Raw genomic sequence first — 9,445 nt, forward strand, 5'->3', positions numbered from 1 at the left:
AGGAAAGGAAAGGAAAGGAAAGGAAAGGAAAGGAAAGGAAAGGAAAGGAAAGGAAAGGAAAGGAAAGGAAAGGAAAGGAAAGGAAAGGAAAGGAATAGATTAACAGGAGAATAGGGGAAAGAGGGACTGGGAATGGTCTGTCTGCATCATTATATCATAAACTAGAGGGAACTAGCAGTCCTACTAATTAACTTGATTTTAACATTACAAATAATAAAGTAACACCATATCTATTGGCAAATTTTACTGTGGTTGTGTACACTTGCTGTTAAAAGCAAAGGATGTAGTTTCTTATCAAAAGTTCTTATCCACTTGAGATGTGATGTAAAAAAAGAACAGACATAATTGCAGTAATGCTAAATGAATTGTTATAATTTCAGTCTATTTGCTAAACTATTTTATTTTCTAATTCTAAAACATTCATTTTATGATTTAGTGAAGCAGTGAATACTTAAAGAAGAGTGAACTTTGACTTCAATTTTACCACTTTGAGCTTTCTATTGAAATAAAATCAGCAGTATTTTCTTCAATTTCTTCAAAGTGTGATACTTTATTTTGTTGGAGAACACTTTTTCACATGTCTGAAGAGGCTTTCGAAGAAATCTTAAAAAATCAGTTCTCCATCACTTCATGTGGGCATATCTTCATTTCTTGGTGAGTAAGTACATGATGTGTCATCATGCCAATACTGATTTACAGATCTGTTTTTCCTCTGAAATATCATTTGAACCATTAGGAAAAGGCAAATAAATGAGAGAAGTGGTAGACCGGCCAGGTTTTAAACACCCAATTTAGGGAGGATGCCAGCAGAGGGCAATAAATAGACACTGTCCCTGATAGCCAGCTTTACAGCACTCTAGAAACGAAGCTCAAGGCGTTCGGGTGTGTTGATTTCTGAGAAACTGAGATTCCTTCAATAAAGTACAAAAGAAAAAGAGAAAAAAATGCTTCTCTTTGCTAAATCTGTTTAACTATCATGCGTGTTGGCTAACAGTACTTTCTAAGTACTCATAACTAACCATGACAAAGAATAGTAATTAATCAGTGAAAAGGAGACTGGTCGTAAACCATAGTGTGCCTATCTGAGGACATTGTCTCACAACCTGTATGTATGTGGGTGGTAAAGCAAGTGCTCCATCTCCAGCCCTAGAAAAGCTACTTGTTATTGTGACTTACAGCTCCTCCTTTTTCTTTTAATAAGAGGAAATATAACATTAGAAACTGCACAGCAAAGAGAAATGGGGGCTGAATAACACTCTGTGTTTCCATCAYGTAAGATATAGAGCCTTTCATAGCTTCCAACAAGTTTTCTTTAAAATATTATCTCTAAAATTGAAATGTCTTTTCTATGTACCCAGCATATGCTGTTTTTATTCTTTTTGCTTCTGTATGTTCATGTCAAGGGACCATTAGCCAGTCTTTAACTTCCAGCTTGCACATTTTATTGTTTGTTGAGAAGCCATTTGCTGAAATAGGAAAAAAATTGTGTCCCTGTCCTAATGAGGCAGAAAACACTATTGGRCTTCCCTAAGAATCTTGTTAGATAATTAGATGCCTTAGGCCTACTCAGTATCACCAAACTTTTCAGTATTTAAATTATTACAGGTAGTTAACACCAAATATTTCATTCACCATCAATTGGGATGCTCTGCTTTGTGTGTCTCAAGGCTATTTCAAGGCAGATTCATTAATCTAGGAAATGTTGCAAACAGAAGAAAATGTGTAGCCTTTTTTTCCACCCTGGGTCATGCAATCCCTGTGGCTGATTGCAAGTTGGATAATGCATATCAGACTCAAGGTTGATATTCAAGGATGTCAGATGACAGAAAACAATTATGTTCTTTATGAAAGCATTATTATTTCAAAATTGAAGTTTTAACAATGTATTTTACTTTATTAATCAGTATTCTGACAGTAGCAATGGTTTCAACAGCTGAACAGCTTTATTATATTTTCTTTTGGGAGTTCTGGAAGTTAAATAACTTTCCAATTATTATACCTCACATCACATTGATATTGCTCATCTGCATTTACTCTTTTTTTTTTTTTTTTTTTTTTTTAATAGCTACAATTGTAGTCATTAGGTGAAAATCTAAGCCCATTCTTACAGCGTTCTCTTTTAATGATGGTATTACAAAAACACATGAAATTAAACAGCACTTTGTCTTCCCTCTGCAAGTACTAAATCTACTACCAAACACATGTCTCTCTGTGCACCAAGCATTCCCATCTTACMTGGGAAAAAATACTTAAGGTTTTATTCTGTAGTGCTTGAGAAGAATGCATGATTTGTGATGGACATTACTAGGGAGTAGAGCAGTGGTGTTATATTGAACTGATCTCAGTCTGTCTAATTCAGTATTTTAGAACTAGAAGTAATGCCTCCCTTCTCCTAATACTTCATAGGAGCTGCTGACCTCTGAAAATATAGGGGCAGGGTATGATRGACTTGCCTATGTGAAATTCATTTGCCTAGGAAGAAAAAGAAATTGGCATTTTGTCTTAATGAAGTCTTTGTGAAACTTAAGTCTGTGTGCATCCCAGTGGGCCACAAAAAGTGAGAGAGGCAGGAGAAGGATGTCCTAGAAGCTTATCAACATTCACCTTACTTTTCCTAAGGCTGAAGTAGAAATTAGCCCCATCTCCCTCCCTAAAGATTCATGTGCTGTTTTGTGTGCACAGATTGAGGTCCTCATTCTACTACCTGCTTGAAAAAAGAAGTCACAACATCAAAGAGTTAGCTTTGAAAAAAAAAAAAAAAACGACGACAACAAAAAACAAAAGCAAAGAAGAAGCCATTTCAGGGTTGGCTGAAATTTGTGAATTTATGCCAAAGTGGCACAATCTTTCAGAGTACTGAAAAAATGAAAAGTAGAACCATTAGTAATATTTTTGACACTATAACAAAATATTGATTTTTCCTTTCAAAACAAATTTTATTTTCAATTAACAAAGTTTTATTTTCACTTTATTCAAATGTATTTTTAAAACAGCTAAAGCACCCTAGCAGCTCAAATGTTATTCTTTTTTCTTTCTCTTTGTACCTAGAGATGAAAAATCCTTCTATTATATGCAGGACAATACATCTTTTGGCAGTTTTTTTCTCCTTACGGTCCACAGACTTCTTATTTAATAGCATTTGACAGCTTCTCTCATGCTCTGACCTGGGGAGAAGAACAGAGATTTGTTTTACTGGCCAGATGATGACAGAAGTAGAAAAGCAGGAAAGTCTGGAAAGCAGATACAGGCCATTTTTCAGAGCTCAGAATTTCAATCATGAAGTTAGGGAAGCWTAGGAATCATCTTTTCCCCAGCAGCAAAAGTCTACCAGAAGTCTACAGCAAGATAGCAGTGCCCACATACAATGGATTCGGTCTGGAACAAGGTAACAGATAAGGGATGCAGCCAGTAGTCTAAAGGTCTCATCATCTCTGAGGTCATAAAACCTCTTGGGACTTCCTAGGTAAATACAGAGTAATATAAAGGAGACTGCAATAACAGTACTATTCTCAGAAGAATGCTACCAGATGATAACAGATCTTGCTAGAGCGCATGCAATAAWTTTTTAGTTTTTTATCATCATTGCTCATTGTAACAGTCTCTGTTAGGATTTAGCATCATTAAATATTTACACCAGCATTATTGCTGTAAATTAGAAATGTAAGCACCTTCTCCATGCCAGGGCTTTTCCAAGGCTGCAGAGTGATGCAGAGCTGTCGTATCATCCCATTAGCTGATGTGACTCTTCACAGAGGTGCTGTGTTACAGTTAGCAGCTTCAGTGAGGGCGAAGCCAACGAGACATGATGCCAGAGCCTTGGGCAGCCCTGTGGCTGAACAGTGCTTCTTGCCATCCAAGATAGTCCTGAATTGCCTTTTATGGGGAGCACATAGATTAGGGGCTTGTCTCTCAGTCAGGGACAAGTCCAATCTGTTTATATTGTCAGATTTTTGATACTGTGAGTGTACTCAATAATAAGTATTTATGTTGATGCAAATTCATCTCCATGTGAGGAGGAACTTCTTTCCTGTGAAGGTGACAGAGCCCTGGAACAGGCTGCCCAGAGAGGTTGTGGAGGCTCCTTCTTTGAATATATTCAAAACCTGCCTGGATTTGATCCTGTGCCCTGTGCTCTGGGTGTCCCTGCTGGAGCAGGGGGTTTGGACTGGATGATCTCTASAGCTCCCTTCCAAACTCAACCATTCTGTGATTCTGTGAAATAAGTGTGATACACTCAGCTTCCTAATGGTCACTAAGTTTTGTCTGTGCTAGGCTTTCCTAGCAGGTTAAGTAATTGCTTTTCCTGCAAAGTCTTAGACGAGCTATCAGTTTATATTATAAATATTTCAGTTCTGAAATGAATTTATGATTTTGGCATAAAACACACTTCTGAAATTCTCAAAACAGGCTGCTTCTTGCTGCCTTTAACAGCGTTATTTGTAGGATGCTGCTGAGTGTCTTCATCTCTTCTCTTTTTCTAGATACGCCATTTATCTTTTTATTTTAATAATATGTTTCTAACTACTGCGTCCAGTCCTAGTAGCTTATTATATCCTACAGGTTGAGAGTTCTCAGAGCCTTGTTTTCATCTCGTTTCTTAGAAATTTTCATCAAACTGYACCTCAGGCCTCTCATGGCTGATAGCTCAATCTTTCACAAGGAAAGTACATCTACTTCTCTRATTTTTTCTTGTGGTGTCTCTTTGGGTCCTCCTTTGAGCACCCAGTGGAGCCACGGGCAGCAGAACCAGGTGCATACATCTATGATCTTGGGCCAAAAATTCTGTTCTTGGGCCAAAATTGGGACAGCAGGCTCATACTTTATCTGTCCTGGGGCCTGTTGATGCTTTGGACTCAATGATCGCCTTGGTACTCAAGTTCAGCTTGTTAAAGAAGACATACAGGAAAGAGCCACAGCTTCTCATGTTCCTGCATTCCATGTTCTTCTGTGCACAATATGACATGAGGTCCTACAGAAGAGAACAGCTTATATCTGAACAATTCAAATCATACAGTAACAGTAACCTAGTTCTTTGTATTCTTTAGCACTGAGCAGTCTTTTCTGATACCAGCAAACTCCATTGGCAACATATCATTAATTTTGACTTCTTTTTCCTGCTATGTGATTTATCCGTCTTGTTGATTGACATGTTGTCAGCATGCTGTATTCCATTTTGTTTGGTCTTAAGTATWTAAAAACAAAGCAGGAAGCATTTGTCGTATAACCAGGCAGAAGGGGAGGCTCACTGCTCATAGGCCCTAAATTGTTCCTCACTTGGAGAGAGAGGCGGAAGAGAGGGAGGAAGGAGAAAGAGGAAAGAGAAAGGAAGGGAAAGGATTGCAGTAGTCGCAAAAATCCCCTAAAAAGATGTAGGTGCCAGACCTTTCTTTTGTTTTTGGTTTTTTTTTTTTTTTTGGTTTTTTTTTTTTTTTTTTTTTTTTTTTTTTTTTTTTTTGTTTCTTTAAAGGTATTTTCCACATCAAGGCAATGTCACAGAACTTAATGGAATATTTTTTGTCCACTCTGATCAAAATAAGAGGAGAACCAAGTTTTCGTAAGGAATTAGGAAAACCGATTGGCAATTTCCTGGTGTGTGGCAATGACCACTGCAACTATGGCAGAGAGAAATGGGCACCTTCAGGAAGCAGTTCATCTCAACCTAAAAGAGGCCAAGTGAATGGCTGCAAAGGACATTAGTTTAAACCAGGTGCCAGAAGACCTGACAGGCAATGGAACCTGCCTATTTATCATGAGATTGATAAATAGGCATGCTCATGCTCATATTGCAGTTGATGAAGAAACTTTGTTTACATTTAGTGTGCCACGAGGAAAAATGCCAGTGTGTAAAGCATGAACATGACTTGTTTCAGACAAAATAAATATGTTCAACTTATGGTTTGTTCTGTGTGCAGGCTCTGAACTGCTGCCTGCTGCTGACAAGCTGGTGAGGTTACAGAACACAGTCTGGGATTGTGCAGCGGCAGATTTTGTGCATTTGAGGACAAACGTATGACACTCTGCGGCCAGGAGAGGGCCACCAAGACCTGACAGTTTCATGGTATTGTGCTCTTTTAAAAATAATCTTGTTTTGTAAAAGATTAATTTCAAAGTCATTGAAATTTCTAGAAGTCTAATCCCAGAGAAATGTCACAGACTTTGTGAAAGAGGAATGAAAGAGAGAGGTTCCTTCAGACCTGCTACAAAGAGATGTTAGTTTTAGGAAATAGAAWCAAAAAAGGAGAGGAAGAATGCTATAAGAGTTCAGGTAGTCATTGCTTTTCATTCTAACAACCTCTGAGCCAGCCTGAGAAGTAGCCAGCAGGCCATAAGTCTTCTAACATATCTACAACTACAGATCAAGTGGAATCATTCTTTGCGTTTTGCTCCACTAAGAGCAGGACAAATTAGCAAAGGGACTTATGTCTAACCCACCCTGGAATATCTGAGCATATCTTGAACATGAAGGAAAGTTTACTTAAAATGACTGAATGGGAGCTAAGTCATAATCTGATCATAGAGGGAAGTATGGAGTGTGTGTGCTTCACAGTGTTGCTGAGAGATTTCCATTCATGGAGAAATGTGGAGGTGCTCCTGCCCTTTCCAAATCTGTGCCTGTGCTGCAACTTGTCACACCACAGCACTTTTTAGCACACAGTACAGGCAGCCAACATGCAAACACACTCCTGGGACTTGATTTCAAGTGCTCCAAACGTAAGTATCAGTTTAGACTTTCCTTCTGTGCTGGCTAGAGCTCATAGGATGTGTACAGAAATGTAGCACATTTGCTATGCTTTAACAGAAGAAGCATCTCTGACTTCCTTGTTTGTCTTCAAGCTTACATGGAGTCCTCTCTTAACTAGGGACCAAACAAGATCAATACTTGTTTGATCTTGGGTGATGTAACGTGTGATATGCTCTATTCTCTCATGCATGCATATTCTTCCACCGCTACACTGCTATTTCAGCTGTAGAGCAGAGTTTGATCACAGGCAGCAGCAGCATCTTCTGGAGAAGATGCATTTCCCATTCAGCGATGGCAGGTGAATATTAAGGAAGGGCAAGACATAGAGCAGAAGTTCCTGAACTTACAGGGTCCATAAACATGGGATTCTACCATATTTTTTCTTGGGAAAGCTCATCATGAACAACTCATTATGAACCTTTGTGCATAGTTCTTCCAGAATCTTGTTAGGGCATGTGTATAATTGTCTCCTGATCAAGAAGAGCTTCTCTGAGATCCTATTCATCCAAAGCCCAAACACCACACCTTGGACCCTGGTACCTCAGTGTCTATATGAGATTATTAAGACAGCTGAGGAGACACTAATAGTTCTGTCAGTGACAGTTTGCTGATTAGGCGTAGGTACCACTATTTACTTTTTAATATGTTATTGTACAACGTTGTTGTAGTTCTGAGGAGACATTGGCACTGAGATGTAGAGCTCTCCTRCAGAGAGCAGAGTACAGTAGAGTCTGAGCAGGACAGGAATGAATCTGATAAGCAGGGAGAAATACTCTGAGAGACAGCTTTTTTCTCCTTCAGAAAGTTCTTGTTGCTGCCTTCATAAAGAACACTGCTTTTAACTTGTGAGTCAGATATAAACAATACTTTCTTCCATTTTTCCTCAAATTTGCCTTCTTTGAGTTTCTCATGCATTAATCCTACTGTTCAGTGAAATTTTTAATTTATGAAGATTGTAGCTTRTGTGACGTCTATTCCTTTGAACAGTGAAACTATCTGGAATAACTATCTTTACTGCTGAAATCCAAGATAGCTTTACCAAAGCTCACAAGCGTCTTTGTAGCTTGACACATAGCCTCAGAGTGTCAAAAACAAAATGAATGATAGCCATGATGACATCATCTTGAGCAATCATTCCAAAAAGTGATTCTTTAACATATTCTCTATCTTCAGCCTGACTAATTTGCATATGTATTAATTAGCTAGAGGTGATATATATCACCCCACAATAAACTTAGTGTCCTGTGTTCTCTTGGCATAACTTCATTTGCATTTACCTCATGATAGCATTTCACACATAAATCAAATATTTTCAAATGAAAACAACTTGTCTCATTAAATATCTTATCCATTTTAGTAATTAAAATAACTTTTCTTTTTAGTCAAGATTCCAGCTCTAACAAATTAACGTGTCAGAAAGCTTACAGCCCTGTCCCTAATTAGAAAAAAAACAAGCATGACCCACACCAAGTATAAATCTCTCTTTGCCCTATGTAATCCACCAGGATTTTAATTCATTAGGCCATTCACCAAATTCCTTTCCTACTAATCAGAGAAGATAGTGCATAGTAAGATAGCTAGAAACTCAGGCAACAGCTTTAACCCTAGGTTAAAGGTGGAATTGTACCCTAGGTTAAAGGTGGAATTGTACGTGGAATGCAGCCATTTGTTTTCTGTGTGCCATAAGCTACCCTTGCCATTTTATTTTTGGGCCTTTTTTTCTTTTTTTTTCTTTCTTTCATTCATTTTCTCAGTCATTAAAAACTCTCAATCCCAGTCTCTGAGAGTATTGATCACTCTGGGTCAAGCTGTATTACTGGTCTCGTCATCATGTATTTATACTAACCTTATCAGGGCACTTCCCAAAGCCTGGCACAAGGAGTACAAATACAGATGCTGTTCTTGGGCTACAAAATAAACTTTCAAAGGAGATTATTAGGCTGTGAATTAGYGTTCTCTTCAGCACATCTTACAAAACCACCTTCTTTACCAGGGCATAGATTATAATGGATTAGTACAGCAGAAGGAGAAGGAGAGAAAAAGAGTGAATATGCCAAGCAACATCTGCTCCTTCCAGAATGGTAAAAGTTCAAGGACAGAAGTTCTGTTGTCCAGCTAYGAGCTTTCTAGACCTAATTTACCCAGGAAATAGTTTGTTAATATTTTTATTACAGAATCACAGAATATTCAAGGTTGGAAGGTACCTCTAGAGATCATCTAGTCCAACCTTCCCCTCAAGCAGGCACACCTAGAGCATGTGGCACAGGGCGGCATCCAGGCGGGTTTTGAAGACCTCCAGAGAAGGAGACTCCACAGCCTCCCTGGGCAGCCTGTGCCAGGGCTCTGTCACCCTCACAGTAAAGAAGTTCCTCCTCACCTGGAGATGGAACTTCCTGTGCTTCAGCTTATGGCCACAACCCCTCGTCCTATCACTGGCCACCAGTGAAAACAGCCTGTCTCCTTCCTCCCTGCATTCTCCCTTCSTGAACTTATACACATTGATCAGATCCCCTCTCAGCCTTCTCTTCTCCAGAGAAAACAGGCCCARCTCACTCAGKCTCTCCTCATATGAGAGATGTTCCATTCCCTTAATCATCTTAGTTGCTGCTCCACTGGACCCTCTCGAGAAGCTCCACATCCCTGTTATACTGGGGTGCCCAGAACTGCACCCAGTACTCCATGTGCGGCCTCACCAGAGCTGAG

At 38.9% G+C, this 9,445-nt stretch overlaps 1 long non-coding RNA gene across 1 annotated transcript in view; it reads left to right on the plus strand.

Moving 5' to 3' along the window:
- Nucleotides 1–608: 608 nt before the first annotated feature.
- Nucleotides 609–9,445, plus strand: part of LOC112944003 — a 17,128-nt gene continuing 8,291 nt past the window's right edge. The window contains exons 1-2 of the long non-coding RNA XR_003248695.1: nt 609–654; nt 5,913–6,058. This is a non-coding gene — a long non-coding RNA (uncharacterized LOC112944003). The remainder of the gene's footprint in view (nt 655–5,912; nt 6,059–9,445) is intronic.

This window comes from Nothoprocta perdicaria, unplaced genomic scaffold (genome assembly GCF_003342845.1).
Source record: "Nothoprocta perdicaria isolate Ctin4 unplaced genomic scaffold, notPer1 scaffold_158, whole genome shotgun sequence".
In the NCBI taxonomy this organism is placed as follows: domain Eukaryota; kingdom Metazoa; phylum Chordata; class Aves; order Tinamiformes; family Tinamidae; genus Nothoprocta; species Nothoprocta perdicaria.